The sequence below is a fragment of the Mesoplodon mirus genome, assembly GCF_964341445.2.
Source record: "Mesoplodon mirus genome assembly, contig: SUPER_14_unloc_2, whole genome shotgun sequence".
NCBI lineage: Eukaryota > Metazoa > Chordata > Mammalia > Artiodactyla > Ziphiidae > Mesoplodon > Mesoplodon mirus.
In genome coordinates this window covers 2,604,971-2,621,967 of record NW_028295783.1, presented here as the reverse complement: position 1 = coordinate 2,621,967, position 16,997 = coordinate 2,604,971, and positions in this window count along the sequence as shown.

The window sequence follows — 16,997 nt, the reverse complement described above, 5'->3', positions numbered from 1 at the left end:
GGGAGAAACACACACAAGTGCAGAGCAAACACCCTGAGGCCACTCAGCCTGACTCCATGCAAACATGTGTCCAGCAGCCAACCCTTCACCTGTGGCTCCCCAGCAAGACAGGTACCTCGGGGGTGCCAACTCATTCTGAGTCCATTATGCCTGGCCATTCATAAACCGCTGTCTAACGTGTGAGGAATAAACTCTCAATGTTTATGAGGAAATTGCGGAAGGAGATTGAAAGGTTACTTAAACGAAAAAAAAAGAAGTTCAGGAAGGCAAGATGGTAGAGAGACAAGAAAAAGACCTTAAAAGATAGAAAGGATTTGCCAAAGAAGAGAAAGCAAAAGAAATGATTCCGAATGGGTTAACCTGCAGCTAGGAAGTTAAGGAAGATTATTGATGGGTGAAGACTATGGAATAAAGTGAATAAAATTTCTCAGAAGTTGCTGAGAATATGGTAAGCAGCATGATTATCAAATTATGAATTGGCTGCAATGGCATTCTAGGGGGACACTAGGAAGGTGAAGCAAATGTTCCTGAGATGACAGTAGCAGGTGGAAAGTTGTTTCAGGGGAAGATCAGTCTTGCAGAGGGTGTATCAGAGGAGGGCAAGTGTGAGCAAGCAAGGAAATACTAAGTGTATACGGTTCCTTCACTGAGTGCACCCAGCCCCGCGGTCAGCCTTGAGAACAAGCAGGACTTCAGGTACTGGAGCTACATTTCAGTCATCAAGACTTGAGAAGACACCCTTAACTCAGGTCTTCTCTTCAAACTCCATCTTTCCTTCTTGACCTTCATTTGGCCTCTTCCCTTACCCTCCAGCTGTGGACTGAGGCCACAGAGCAAGATGGGTCACTAGTGTCCTCCATCCCCTGGCGACTGTGGTTCACATCAGTGGAGTACCAAAGGCAATAACCAAGTAACAGACACAAGAGTGTATGAAGAAGAAGAGATTCTGATAAGGCTTTCTGTGACAGTGTGGGCCAAGTCGGCTCTATATGGCTGGTATCACGTGAATTATGAGCAGCCTTAGGGGAGAAGTCCTCAGAAGGCAGAGCCTGGCTCTCGAGAGGCTCTGCGTGCTCACAGCCCACTCCAAGACCTCAGTTACAGCTTCGGCCCCCAATATCTCTCCCTCTGCCTGCTCACAGTTTTTGAAGTCTTCTTTCCTCCACATTTCTCTTGAGAGGTGGAGGAGGAAGATGAGCTTCAGGCCAGCTCAGACTCCCCTGGGATCCCAGCAGGATGCCTATCATTAACCTCCCACCTTCTAGGAAGCTCCTAAGATCTTCACATTTGGGGCAGTTCTCATTTCAGCTGTGTTTCAAATTGCTGGCTGGAGACGGCCTGTTGGAAGGTGGCTAAAAGCAAGTAGCAATCCTTCGGGCAGCCTGGCCCTTCTCGACTGTCAGACATCTTCAGGGATATTCTAGGAAATGTTGTTTGTTCTAGAGAAGGGAGGGAAACAATCCAATTGTCCAATAATGCTTGAATGGAAAATAAATGATGCTATATGCATGTGATCACATAATATCAAACAGTCAAAAATCAAAGACCTAGATCTATATGGATTCACGTGGATAAATCTTGAAAACATAATATTGATTGAAAGAAAATAAGATAAACAACGTTAGATTGTGATAACAGGTATGTAAGTGTTTAAATATTTAAGTCAATTCAACATATTGCTTCTATATATAGAGATGCAAGAAAATAAACTTTATCCAAAGAACACATTATTTACATTTAATATGCTCATTTATCTAGGAGACCCAAAAGAACCCACAGATAAACTAGCAGGAACTAATAAGACGGTTCAACAAGGCACACACATACAAGATCAATAAATTTTAAAAGTCAATCAGGCTCCTCTACACTGGCGATAACAAATTAGAAACTATAAAAGAAAATAAGAAAAAAAGAAGATCTAAAAATTGTCACAAGAGCTGTATAAATTATTTAGAGCTAAGCATACGTAGAAGGCAATATAACTAACAAACTGAGTACGAACAGTTAAACTCCGCCCATCCCAAGGTTAGGAAAAGACTGTTGTTACTTTATGAGAACAGACCCTCTTCTTAAGGAGCAGATCAGTAAGTGAGAGTGAATCAAAGAAACACAGCATTTGAAAAGTCAGCTAGTCCAAGCCTCTTGATCGCACATACAGAAGCTGAAGCCCAGATAGGTTGAGTTACTTGCTAAAGGGCCCAATGTCCTGACTCAAGGACTAGCATTTTTCACTCAGTCGCAAGACACAATCAAATGCAGTACCTTGGAAAGAGATGGGGAAAAAATGAAGAAATCAATTATATAGTTCCTCATCTTTAAGTACAGAAATAGCCGTGACAAAATTACACGTATTGAGGGAAAATTGAAGTGCAGAGTTTAAAATGTCAATAATCCACAGGGAAACTGGAGACCATTTAAAACATTCATATTAAATCTCTCTAGAAAAGACATTAAAAGATCTCCAATCAAAATGTGAATTTTATAATAGACATGGTATGATACAATTTATAATAGATATGGTAGGAAGCTTTCCCTTTCACGGGAAAGCTTCGGCTGGGAAAAAGGAATTGTTCTTGAAAATGGGGCCTGTGCTATTGCAGACACTGTGCTCAACCTAGGTCCACCGAATGCTCTGATGTCATCACTGAGGTCACAGAATTCCACTGTGAGCCTGGCAACCTTGCAAACATAACAGCCCTGGTGAGCACTAGGCACTACTGCTGGTTCACCAAGTGGTACAAGTTTTTCAGCCATTTAGGAGACTTGACTATTTTGGTTTGTATTGAATCATTTCAACGGATTGCCCAAGAGCCAAGAAGGGCCAACCTGTAGGGAAGAGGAGGAGTTGGACATCTCTTGAGGCATCTTCTAAGGGAGACTTCTAGTTGGTACGATGGAACGGCGACAAAAGAGGAAACATCTGGAAAATGAAGAGTCCCAGGAAACTGCCGAGAACGGAGGAGGTATGTGGGGGGCAACTTGTCTGGGGCACATGGGTTTCTGCCAAACTGAAGCTTCTCTAGGAAGCGGGGGACTGAGAACGTGTCACCTGTGAAGCAGGGAGCGAGAGACCTTGTCTCACTGATGCTGCCGTATCAATCCGGAGGGTCCCTGTGGTGTGAGACGGCACAGAACGGCCAGATGCCCCCTGGGAGATGGGAGGTCAGCTCCGCTGGTCTGAGGACTCTCTCCTGGGGCAGCCGGGCCTGGAGCTTTGTCGGACTCACAGCAGGCTGCATCCTGCTTGCACAGACCTAGAGGTGCAGCTTTTCTCAGTCCCCGATTTCTCTCTTATGCTCTTGGATCTTTCGCTGGGGTCATGAGGTGGGGGATGTGAAGGATGCAAGGATGCTGAGAGAGACCCATGAGTTGCTTGGCCTCTTTTACCAAAGTGGAAAGAGAAGCCCCATGAGTTGAAGGCCCTGTTGAAAAATATCTTGACAAGTGGAATGCACTTTGAAAGAAGATTGTTTGTCTAGGGATGGTGTCATATTGAAAGCAAGGAGGTTTTATTCCTTCAACAGGAAGAATTTCCCAAAGGAGATCAAGGGAAGGGAAGGGTTTTCCAGAAACTGAGACCGCGTGAGCGGGGGTGAGAAATGGCCTCAGGGTCCTGCGGGGAGCTCTGAGAGCCACGGGCCACGTGGTGCCTGCGTGCATTAAATGTAGGCGAGTAGCTTGCCCTGGGAGAGGGGTGGTCACCCCAGAGCTCCAGCTAGAGGCCTCTGCCCCAGATTAGAGCCCAGTAGCTCCTACCAGGCCTAGGGCCCTGGAGACTGTAGGATGGGCCCTGGGAATGGAGCTCTAGACAGCAGGCAGATTTCCAGGCAGTGGCTGGGACAGGCTGGGGAAGGCAATGACTGCCCCTGACCATTCAGAATATTTTGCCCTATGTTCCTGTGTCTGTGTGTGTGTGAGTGAGTGTGTGTGTGTGTGTGTGTGTGTGTGTGTGGTAGTGCAGAGAAGAGCGAGATGAATGGGGGTAGAGTGCTTACCAGATATAAAGTCTGCGTGGTAAAGTTCTTGTCACCCTGCGTGGACCTGGCTGACACTCGGTGTACGTAAGAGTGTATACAGAATTCTTGTTAGGGGTGTTTTATGAGACAGTAACTCATACACCCATGTACACTCTGATGCAGCAAAAATATCACACACCCCACATATAACTTCCTTAGTAAACCACACACAGCACATGGAGGTATATACACGCATCCCTCCTATACTACGTTCTCATACAACCCACCTGTATCACAATCCTCTCCTCCAACACCAAACCCTGGAGATGAGATATGTATATAGACACACACACTATATATATAGGACACACACACACACACACACACACACACTATATACATGTATCTCCTCAACTCTTGCACAAACACAACTAACTTCAGCCATCTCTAAATACCTCTATAAGAACCAGTCACGTGTCATACACACCACACTTATAACACATTCTTGAGTAATGCCAGACCCGCTTTGTACAAACCACAGTAAACCACAGTCTCAGTAACCCATGTCAGGATTGCCAGAGAAAATATGGGCTATCCAGTTCAATTTGAATTCCAAATAAACAACAAGTAATTTTTCAGTATCCGTATGTCCCACATATTGTATGGGCTATACTTACACTAAAACTAAGTCAGGCCAAATACTGCATGGGAATACTTACACTAAAAGATTATTCTGGGTTTATCTGAAACTGAAATTTAACTGGGTGCCTTGTATTCTTGTTCGCTAAGTCTGGCAACCCTTATATACTTACCACCAGCTGATGTATTATATATTTATTGCAGTTTTGTTTAGTGTGTGTCTTCCCCTACTAGAATGTGCAGCGTTACCAAAGACTACAACAATGGAAGAGTGCCGGATACACAGGAGTAGCTGCTTACTGAATCTTGGTGAATGAATGAATGAACACACACCATAAATACAAGCCACACCATGTAATGAGGAAACGTTACATGTCCCAGAATTCCTGACTTGTGAACAGAAACCATGCACACAAAGGCCACAGACACAGATAGACACGTCTGCACTGTGCTCCCCATGCCAACACCACACTTACCACAGACTTAACTGATACACATCACTCACTCTTCCCACACACTCACAGTCACCACCGAGGCCTACATTACCAACTAGACAGTGAGAGAATAAGTATTGATTGGAATTAAATCCTGGAGGATCCACTGGGAACCACACTCTCAACTGTGTGTATTCACTGCACCTGACACGTGTCACACACTCAGTAAATATTTGTGGACAGAGGACTGATGAACCCACCCTGAGCCTTTCATTCCTCCCTCAGGAATCTCGAAGTCACAAGAGGATCCCCCTCGGCTTGGATCCACTGTGGTGGCCCAAGGCTGCAGCCCAGGGGCAGTGGAGGTCTCCTCTGCCTCTAAATACTTCTTCTGTACTTCTACTCTGCGCAAGCTCAGCTACGCTGGTAAGGGCGTGGGGCTCCTCAGGTGACGGGGTGCTTGGCTGTGAAGCAGGAGGCACACAGATCCCAGGGAGGCTGAGAGGAAATCCAGGGTCATCAGAGGTGATGAGGGCTCTGTGGAGGAGCCTGGGCAGGATGGCTGAGCTGTTCCGAGGGCGTGGATGCCAGCTGAGTCTGGGGGTGTGTGTGTGAATACTGCTACTACCATGGTGGGGAAGTCAAGGAGCAGGGGCCGGAAAGGTCTGGGCTTGAGGTGGAGGGAAGAGGGACCAGATTAAGCATCTTCAGAGGAAAATGTAGGCTTTGTCTTTGCCTTTGCTTCCAGAGAAGGACAGAATTCTGCATCATACACCTCCAGCCTGAGAGCAGGACCATCCAGCTCAGGTGCACACAGCTCACACATACACGCGCCCTCCAGGCACAGCCCTTCTCAGTGCACATCAACCCCAAGCACGTGCTCCACAGTACTCTCCTGCACCACAGCCCCATTCCACAAGGAATGCACCACCGATATTCCCAAACTCACACTCCTCATCGTACACGCATCCAGCCACATCCCTCACATACTACAGCCCTCACCACCATACTCCACACCCCTGTATACAGACACCGCTCCAGTATACCACCCCACGCACATGAAAAGCCCACAGATGACACCAGATACACCACTCCGTCCTACGGCCAACGGACACCAAGCTCACGACATTGCTATGTCGTGCCAATGTCCCTCTCTCGTCTACCACACCTGCTCCCTCAGCTTCCGGCATGGCCCATGCATGTTATTATGATTTTAATTTCCTTTTTCAGGAATCCGGAGATTTCATCGAGACACTGCCCAGCCTAGACCACCCCTAGCCCAGGATCAGGAAGAAGGAGAGACCGCTTCCCCATCACACTGTGTCTCCTCCTCACCCTCTTCACCCTGTAAGAACTATCTGCACCCAGACAAAGAGGAAAGGGGCATGAAAATATACTACATGCAGGTACAAGTGAACAAGGGTGTCGCTGTCTCCTGGAAGACAAAGAAACTCTTGGAGTTGCCTGAAAAGCAGCTGAGGATAGAAGAAGTGACCCTTCCTGAGGATGTGTGCGCAGTAGCCACTGACCCCTCTTCTGATGTGTCCACCGAAAGCCTCCTGTCTGACAGTGAGCCCACTGGGGAGGAGAAAGAGTATGAGGAAAGGGCAGAGCCAGGCAGCCCATCAGGGTCACCTGCTGTCGAGGAGAGACCCAGCGCCAAGACAGCGGACTGGATGCTGACCATGGAGACCGGCTTCAGGTGCATGGCCTGCTGCCGGGTCTTCCCCACCTTGGAGATCCTCCAGCAGCACGTGAAGGGCGGCGTCCTGCAGGGCTTCAGCTGCCGTGCCTTTCATCTCACCATGGCCCAGCGGATGGGCAATGTGGAATCCGAGAGCACCCCTGAGGAAGAGGATGAGGAGGAGGAGGAGGAGAACGAGGAGGAGGAGGAGGAGGAGGAGGAGGAGAAGGAGGTAGAGAAGCAAGAAGAAAAGGAGAATGAGGGAGAGCAGCCCACGGGGGAAGGCCCCAGCCCAAAGAGACCCCGCAGGCAGGGTCTTTTCTCTCCTTTGAGTTCCAAACAGCAACTGAGATTCATGGGACAGAAGATCCTGGAAGACGGTGTGGCCGTCCCTTGGAAGAGGTAAGGCTTGAGGCTGGCAGTCTTCTGAGCCTATGTCACGAGGGCCCAGAGGAGTCTAAGGGAAGGGGCCGCACACATGTGCTGGTTTACCTAATGGCTCTGCAGTTGCATCAAATGGGACACACCCAGCACTAACAAAGGCATTGACCTCTGTTGACGTAAACAAGAAGGTGGAGCCTTTTCCTAGGAGTTTTCTCAGGGTCTGCACGATGGACCTCAACTCTTAGAGGACGTACCTCCAGCAGCTCCTTCTCGGCAGAGAGAGCCAGGAGTGGTCTCAAGAGAGGACAGGGGCCCTTGCAGGACCAGAACTTTGAGGTCTGAGAGCCTTGGGCCTGAGCCGAGATCTCACCCGGACCACTGGACCTAGCCTTCTGTGACAAAGGGGAATATGAAAGAGAGTCACGTGGAAATGAGGTCCCCCGAGATATGGAAATGTTCCAGAAACTTAGTTGCGTGGTAGTTGATCTGGAGCCAAGCTCACTGTGGTGTGTGTGGCTCTGAGCATTAAGGCAATGCTGGAGGGTAACCCTGACCAGCAGAGCTTGGAGTGCTTCTTGTCTCTTCCTGTTCTACCTCATTTGTTTTATCCCTTCCAGGGAGAAGAAAGGACCCTCGGGAGAGTAGCAGACAGAATGCCGTGGTCTGAAGGAGGATGAAGGGACCGGCACTCAGTCTAACATCATATGACAATAGAAGCGTCCTATGCAATAAAGGGCATTTTCCAAACCTTTCCTGTAGCTTTTATTTAAGGACATTTTTCTATCTATGCATCTATCTGTCATCTACATCTGTATCTTTCAAGGTTTGTGAACAAGCTTTCACATAAGCACTAGAGACGTCCGCCAGCATTTTCCAGAAGAGGCCTGCAAATTGCTGGGGACTCCTCACAAATAGGGAACGGCCACAACCCCTGCCACACAGACTATGCGCGTGGCCCTCCTGATGTACTCCCACTCTCTCTCTGAATTTCCCAACGTCTGAGATGAGGGTGCTGGCTGGAGGCAATGATCACGTGCAGGCTGAATCTTCTCCAGATTCTGATTCTCTTCCTGGGCATATCGTCCTTAAGCACAGTCTCCATGTCCCTGGCCACACTGATCTCTCTCCTTCAGTCCTTCCCTCCCTCCCTCTCCTGCCTCCCAGTGCAGAGAATACTTTTTTGCATTTGAGACGACATTTATTTTTGGTTCACAGAATTCTCACCTGTTCTACTGTGGCCTCCGTTGTGAACATTCCAAAGCTGAGACTTTTCTGTTTTTCTCCCTCATTTCTGCTGAGTCTTTACCTTCCTAATGCAGTGAACTCACAGTGCCTAGCTGACTGGATGGGGAAAAATATCCAGGGAGCAAAGAGAAATAATAAAAGAATATATCAGTTAATTTTTCATAGTGTTATCCAACTACATATTTTTAAAATTTTGGAATAATATTAGGAATCTTCTCTTTATAAAAAACTGAATTATCGGGCTTCCCTGGTGGAGCAGTGGTTAAGAATATGCCTGCGAATGCAGGGGTCATGGGTTCGAGCCCTGGTCTGGGAAGATCCCACGTGCCACGGAGTAACTAAGCCCGCGTGCCACAACTACTGAGCCTGCGCTCTAGAGCCCGTGTGCCACATCAACCGAGCCCACGTGCCACAACTACGGAAGCCTGCGTGCCTAGAGACCATGCTCCGCAACAAGAGAAGCCACTGCAATGAGAAGCCCGTGCACCACAGCCAAGAGGAGTCCCCGCTCAATGCAACTAGAGAACGCCCGCTAGCAGCAACAAAGACCCAATGCAGCCCCAAATAAATTAATTAATTTTTAAAAATTGAATTAGTTTCAAGGGTACAATGTATAAAAGTACAATAAAAGCCCACCTTCATAACCCCCCAACCCCACTCTCAAGATGGAATCGATATGCTGTGATACAATTTATAGTCGTAGTACTACTCCTCCTCCCACCACATCCGAAATCCTCTGAGCCAGGTGCAGCAGCTTCCTTTCACAATGCTAGGACCCGCCACAAGACACATGATAATCCCTTTGGACATTTCAAGGAGCGGCACCAAGGGAACAGTACCGGGGAAATGCCACTGACAGCTCAGAATATCCATGGCATTTCTAGAGCCTCGGCACTGCTCTCGCTCTGGGAATGAAGGTCCAAAAAGCACATCGGAGAATGTTCATAGTTGTAAACAAGCTCCACCTTTGAAACACAATCTACATAGAACCACATATACAAGCCTGCACGATGGATGAAGCCAAGGTCTCCTCCATGATTTCCCTTCTGACCACCTTATTGTCTCCTCAACCATAAAAGGTGAACTTGAAACTCAGGACCTTGCCTTGTCACCAGAAACATCCAAGCTTGGATCAGTCTTTCTAAGACCAGATACTTGCTCTCTGAACTATTAGAGACTTGTCACATACACACAGGTAGAACAGGATTATTTCTATCTACCTGGGGACTTGGAGTCTTTCACATTGCTCCTGTTAAAACTCTCACAACAGCAAAACTTTACCTACAAAGGGTTCAAGCTATGACACTCCCAACTTCCACAAACCTCCTCAGCTCTTGTGAGTCACATGCAGCCAATTCCAGGAATTGGAAACATGGTTGTGAGGATGAAACTGACTTTGGGGCTCCCCTTGGATATGGTCTTCCAGACTTACCAAAAGGCCATTAAGAGGAAGGTTTACCCCACCTCAGGGAAACCCGAGGCAGTACTTGCAGTCAAGGGCTGGCCATGGCTTCTGAGCTACATCCAAAAAGAATTTCATACTGTACCTGGATCTGCTGAAGCCATTTCTGACTGTCCGAGAGCCAGCATGTACCGTTCCTCAACTGCCTCCATTGTGGATCATCAGTAGGGCTGTCAGATTTAGGACATAAAAATACAGGATACCCAGTTAAACTTGAACTTCACATGAATAATAAGTCATTATTTTTAGTATAAGTAGATCCTATGAACTATTTGGGGCATACTTATCTTCAAAATGTACTCGTTGTTTTTCAAACATTCATATTTAACTAAACAGTCTATATTTTATCTGTCAACCCTACTCAGCAGAAATGATGGAGGCTCATAGAGATCCAGGAGACGCCTCAGCGCCTCCTCAGCTTTTATTTCTACGTCCTGGACAGCGAGCACGAACCTTCCACTCCCAGTCAGTGGCTAGAATGGAGGATATTCTCTGTTTTAGAGCTTTTTCTACTTGTCATTGTTATTATCTTCCTTATTTTAAAGAGATGTTTATTTTTTCCCAATCTCAATAGCTCATCCAAAAGTATTTCAAAGTTCATTAGAGAAGGGAAAAACAATATGGTTCTGAAAAGTGAAGGAAACCGCCTGGTGTTTAGTAAAGAAGTAGTAGGGAGACTGAAAAAGCCAAACTTAATAAGCAGATCTCTCCAAGGGTATTTTCAGAGCTTGATACCCTCCCACACCCTGAAAATATTATTACATCAAGAATGTAGAACTGCTAACCAAATGTAAGGCTCCCATATGATTCTATCAAACTGAGGATGCTTCTTTACTAAGCAGTGAGCACACTTGCTGTCCCAGGGACCTTGGCAGTTGCAACGTAGGGCTCTTCCCTTTGGGATGGAAACAGCAAGTTTTCCTGTGGTCTACACGCTGGCCCCAAAAATACTACACTCCCAATACTTGTCAACTTTAAGTATTTTTCTACATATCTCCATTTTTCTGTTACTATTTGGACTACATCCTAGACTTGACACTACATAAATTGCATTCAAGAAGCTATTTTTAAAAGTTGGTAGGAAACCTTAAATCTATGGCTTGCAGTCCCTGGCTTACTTTCATCCAGGTGCATAAGGGTTTTCAAAAGTAGTCAGGTTAGTTACCCTGTATCACAGCCCCACGCTTGTGTCACAGATATAAAAATGGAACATGATATTTAAGGTTTTAGTTGCCAAATCATCAAGCCTCCCAGACAGAGGCAATAGAGCAAAATGATTACAGAGGCATGGATTTTGATTTGCTCCAGTGTCTTGGGCAAGTCACTTGGCCTCTGTATTTATTTGTACTTATCTGCACTTATCTGTCACTTGGGGGTCATAATTGTACCTGGTCCATGGGTACGCTGTACAAATGATCTGTAAAGTAGTTACAAGAAACCGACACAGAGTAAGCACTCCACAGACATTGGCTATTAGCTATTGGAAATAGTTCTCCGTGAAACAGATGACATTATCCGTGGATGACTCGGTGGGAGACAGTGAATCACAGAATCACAGCATGTTGAAAGTGACCTAGTTCACACTCTAATGTGAAAAGAAGAAAAGTGTGCATGGGTAGAAAATGTCTGAAACTTTACACAACAAAGAGTTCATCATGTTAACTTGGAGGATTAGAATAAATCAGGAAAGGAGGAAAGAAAAACTTGAGTGTAATTCAATTTCTCTATCATTTGTGTTTCTACACTGAGACTCTGAATACACTGGAAGTGCAATTTTTTTTAATGTGGCGGGATAAAGGTTTTCAAGTTTTCCTGATCCATCCGTATTATTATCTCAGAATTGCTGGCATTTCTTGCCATCTTTGGATCTACACCCATGTGAGTCAGTGGGCCATTCTGGACGGAGGAGATAATAGAGCAGAAGTGAAGTGAGAGAAAAGGAGAGACAAGATTTTCTCTTTTCTCTTCAAAGAGGAAAGGTCTTTGGAATGGGAACAACTCACAACCAAACTTTGGGGAAAGGATGTGATGGAAAATGAGACAAACATCCTACCCCTGTGATGAGAAGGATTCCCTGGGCTGGATGGAGGGAGGTCACAGGTGGCTGGACAAGGAAACCAACTAGGGAGAAACACACACAAGTGCAGAGCAAACACCCTGAGGCCACTCAGCCTGACTCCATGCAAACATGTGTCCAGCAGCCAGCCCTTCACCTGTGGCTCCCCAGCAAGACAGGTACCTCGGGGGTGCCAACTCATTCTGAGTCCATTATGCCTGGCCATTCATAAACCGCTGTCTAACGTGTGAGGAATAAACTCTCAATGTTTATGAGGAAATTGCGGAAGGAGATTGAAAGGTTACTTAAACGAAAAAAAAAAGAAGTTCAGGAAGGCAAGATGGTAGAGAGACAAGAAAAAGACCTTAAAAGATAGAAAGGATTTGCCAAAGAAGAGAAAGCAAAAGAAATGATTCCGAATGGGTTAACCTGCAGCTAGGAAGTTAAGGAAGATTATTGATGGGTGAAGACTATGGAATAAAGTGAATAAAATTTCTCAGAAGTTGCTGAGAATATGGTAAGCAGCATGATTATCAAATTATGAATTGGCTGCAATGGCATTCTAGGGGGACACTAGGAAGGTGAAGCAAATGTTCCTGAGATGACAGTAGCAGGTGGAAAGTTGTTTCAGGGGAAGATCAGTCTTGCAGAGGGTGTATCAGAGGAGGGCAAGTGTGAGCAAGCAAGGAAATACTAAGTGTATACGGTTCCTTCACTGAGTGCACCCAGCCCCGCGGTCAGCCTTGAGAACAAGCAGGACTTCAGGTACTGGAGCTACATTTCAGTCATCAAGACTTGAGAAGACACCCTTAACTCAGGTCTTCTCTTCAAACTCCATCTTTCCTTCTTGACCTTCATTTGGCCTCTTCCCTTACCCTCCAGCTGTGGACTGAGGCCACAGAGCAAGATGGGTCACTAGTGTCCTCCATCCCCTGGCGACTGTGGTTCACATCAGTGGAGTACCAAAGGCAATAACCAAGTAACAGACACAAGAGTGTATGAAGAAGAAGAGATTCTGATAAGGCTTTCTGTGACAGTGTGGGCCAAGTCGGCTCTATATGGCTGGTATCACGTGAATTATGAGCAGCCTTAGGGGAGAAGTCCTCAGAAGGCAGAGCCTGGCTCTCGAGAGGCTCTGCGTGCTCACAGCCCACTCCAAGACCTCAGTTACAGCTTCGGCCCCCAATATCTCTCCCTCTGCCTGCTCACAGTTTTTGAAGTCTTCTTTCCTCCACATTTCTCTTGAGAGGTGGAGGAGGAAGATGAGCTTCAGGCCAGCTCAGACTCCCCTGGGATCCCAGCAGGATGCCTATCATTAACCTCCCACCTTCTAGGAAGCTCCTAAGATCTTCACATTTGGGGCAGTTCTCATTTCAGCTGTGTTTCAAATTGCTGGCTGGAGACGGCCTGTTGGAAGGTGGCTAAAAGCAAGTAGCAATCCTTCGGGCAGCCTGGCCCTTCTCGACTGTCAGACATCTTCAGGGATATTCTAGGAAATGTTGTTTGTTCTAGAGAAGGGAGGGAAACAATCCAATTGTCCAATAATGCTTGAATGGAAAATAAATGATGCTATATGCATGTGATCACATAATATCAAACAGTCAAAAATCAAAGACCTAGATCTATATGGATTCACGTGGATAAATCTTGAAAACATAATATTGATTGAAAGAAAATAAGATAAACAACGTTAGATTGTGATAACAGGTATGTAAGTGTTTAAATATTTAAGTCAATTCAACATATTGCTTCTATATATAGAGATGCAAGAAAATAAACTTTATCCAAAGAACACATTATTTACATTTAATATGCTCATTTATCTAGGAGACCCAAAAGAACCCACAGATAAACTAGCAGGAACTAATAAGACGGTTCAACAAGGCACACACATACAAGATCAATAAATTTTAAAAGTCAATCAGGCTCCTCTACACTGGCGATAACAAATTAGAAACTATAAAAGAAAATAAGAAAAAAAGAAGATCTAAAAATTGTCACAAGAGCTGTATAAATTATTTAGAGCTAAGCATACGTAGAAGGCAATATAACTAACAAACTGAGTACGAACAGTTAAACTCCGCCCATCCCAAGGTTAGGAAAAGACTGTTGTTACTTTATGAGAACAGACCCTCTTCTTAAGGAGCAGATCAGTAAGTGAGAGTGAATCAAAGAAACACAGCATTTGAAAAGTCAGCTAGTCCAAGCCTCTTGATCGCACATACAGAAGCTGAAGCCCAGATAGGTTGAGTTACTTGCTAAAGGGCCCAATGTCCTGACTCAAGGACTAGCATTTTTCACTCAGTCGCAAGACACAATCAAATGCAGTACCTTGGAAAGAGATGGGGAAAAAATGAAGAAATCAATTATATAGTTCCTCATCTTTAAGTACAGAAATAGCCGTGACAAAATTACACGTATTGAGGGAAAATTGAAGTGCAGAGTTTAAAATGTCAATAATCCACAGGGAAACTGGAGACCATTTAAAACATTCATATTAAATCTCTCTAGAAAAGACATTAAAAGATCTCCAATCAAAATGTGAATTTTATAATAGACATGGTATGATACAATTTATAATAGATATGGTAGGAACCTTTCCCTTTCACGGGAAAGCTTCGGCTGGGAAAAAGGAATTGTTCTTGAAAATGGGGCCTGTGCTATTGCAGACACTGTGCTCAACCTAGGTCCACCGAATGCTCTGATGTCATCACTGAGGTCACAGAATTCCACTGTGAGCCTGGCAACCTTGCAAACATAACAGCCCTGGTGAGCACTAGGCACTACTGCTGGTTCACCAAGTGGTACAAGTTTTTCAGCCATTTAGGAGACTTGACTATTTTTGTTTGTATTGAATCATTTCAACGGATTGCCCAAGAGCCAAGAAGGGCCAACCTGTAGGGAAGAGGAGGAGTTGGACATCTCTTGAGGCATCTTCTAAGGGAGACTTCTAGTTGGTACGATGGAACGGCGACAAAAGAGGAAACATCTGGAAAATGAAGAGTCCCAGGAAACTGCCGAGAACGGAGGAGGTATGTGGGGGGCAACTTGTCTGGGGCACATGGGTTTCTGCCAAACTGAAGCTTCTCTAGGAAGCGGGGGACTGAGAACGTGTCACCTGTGAAGCAGGGAGCGAGAGACCTTGTCTCACTGATGCTGCCGTATCTATCCGGAGGGTCCCTGTGGTGTGAGACGGCACAGAACGGCCAGATGCCCCCTGGGAGATGGGTGGTCAGCTCCGCTGGTCTGAGGACTCTCTCCTGGGGCAGCCGGGCCTGGAGCTTTGTCGGACTCACAGCAGGCTGCATCCTGCTTGCACAGACCTAGAGGTGCAGCTTTTCTCAGTCCCCGATTTCTCTCTTATGCTCTTGGATCTTTCCTAGGGGTCATGAGGTGGGGGATGTGAAGGATGCAAGGATGCTGAGAGAGACCCATGAGTTGCTTGGCCTCTTTTACCAAAGTGGAAAGAGAAGCCCCATGAGTTGAAGGCCCTGTTGAAAAATATCTTGACAAGTGGAATGCACTTTGAAAGAAGATTGTTTGTCTAGGGATGGTGTCATATTGAAAGCAAGGAGGTTTTATTCCTTCAACAGGAAGAATTTCCCAAAGGAGATCAAGGGAAGGGAAGGGTTTTCCAGAGACTGAGACCGCGTGAGCGGGGGTGAGAAATGGCCTCAGGGTCCTGCGGGGAGCTCTGAGAGCCACGGGCCACGTGGTGCCTGCGTGCATTAAATGTAGGCGAGTAGCTTGCCCTGGGAGAGGGGTGGTCACCCCAGAGCTCCAGCTAGAGGCCTCTGCCCCAGATTAGAGCCCAGTAGCTCCTACCAGGCCTAGGGCCCTGGAGACTGTAGGATGGGCCCTGGGAATGGAGCTCTAGACAGCAGGCAGATTTCCAGGCAGTGGCTGGGACAGGCTGGGGAAGGCAATGACTGCCCCTGACCATTCAGAATATTTTGCCCTATGTTCCTGTGTCTGTGTGTGTGTGAGTGAGTGTGTGTGTGTGTGTGTGTGTGTGTGTGTGGTAGTGCAGAGAAGAGCGAGATGAATGGGGGTAGAGTGCTTACCAGATATAAAGTCTGCGTGGTAAAGTTCTTGTCACCCTGCGTGGACCTGGCTGACACTCGGTGTACGTAAGAGTGTATACAGAATTCTTGTTAGGGGTGTTTTATGAGACAGTAACTCATACACCCATGTACACTCTGATGCAGCAAAAATATCACACACCCCACATATAACTTCCTTAGTAAACCACACACAGCACATGGAGGTATATACACGCATCCCTCCTATACTACGTTCTCATACAACCCACCTGTATCACAATCCTCTCCTCCAACACCAAACGCTGGAGATGAGATATGTATATAGACACACACACTATATATATAGGACACACACACACACACACACACACTATATACATGTATCTCCTCAACTCTTGCACAAACACAACTAACTTCAGCCATCTCTAAATACCTCTATAAGAACCAGTCACGTGTCATACACACCACACTTATAACACATTCTTGAGTAATGCCAGACCCGCTTTGTACAAACCACAGTAAACCACAGTCTCAGTAACCCATGTCAGGATTGCCAGAGAAAATATGGGCTATCCAGTTCAATTTGAATTCCAGATAAACAACAAGTAATTTTTCAGTATCCGTATGTCCCACATATTGTATGGGCTATACTTACACTAAAACTAAGTCAGGCCAAATACTGCATGGGAATACTTACACTAAAAGATTATTCTGGGTTTATCTGAAACTGAAATTTAACTGGGTGCCTTGTATTCTTGTTCGCTAAGTCTGGCAACCCTTATATACTTACCACCAGCTGATGTATTATATATTTATTGTAGTTTTGTTTAGTGTGTGTCTTCCCCTACTAGAATGTGCAGCGTTACCAAAGACTACAACAATGGAAGAGTGCCGGATACACAGGAGTAGCTGCTTACTGAATCTTGGTGAATGAATGAATGAACACACACCATAAATACAAGCCACACCATGTAATGAGGAAACGTTACATGTCCCAGAATTCCTGACTTGTGAACAGAAACCATGCACACAAAGGCCACAGACACAGATAGACACGTCTGCACTGTGCTCCCCATGCCAACCCCACACTTACC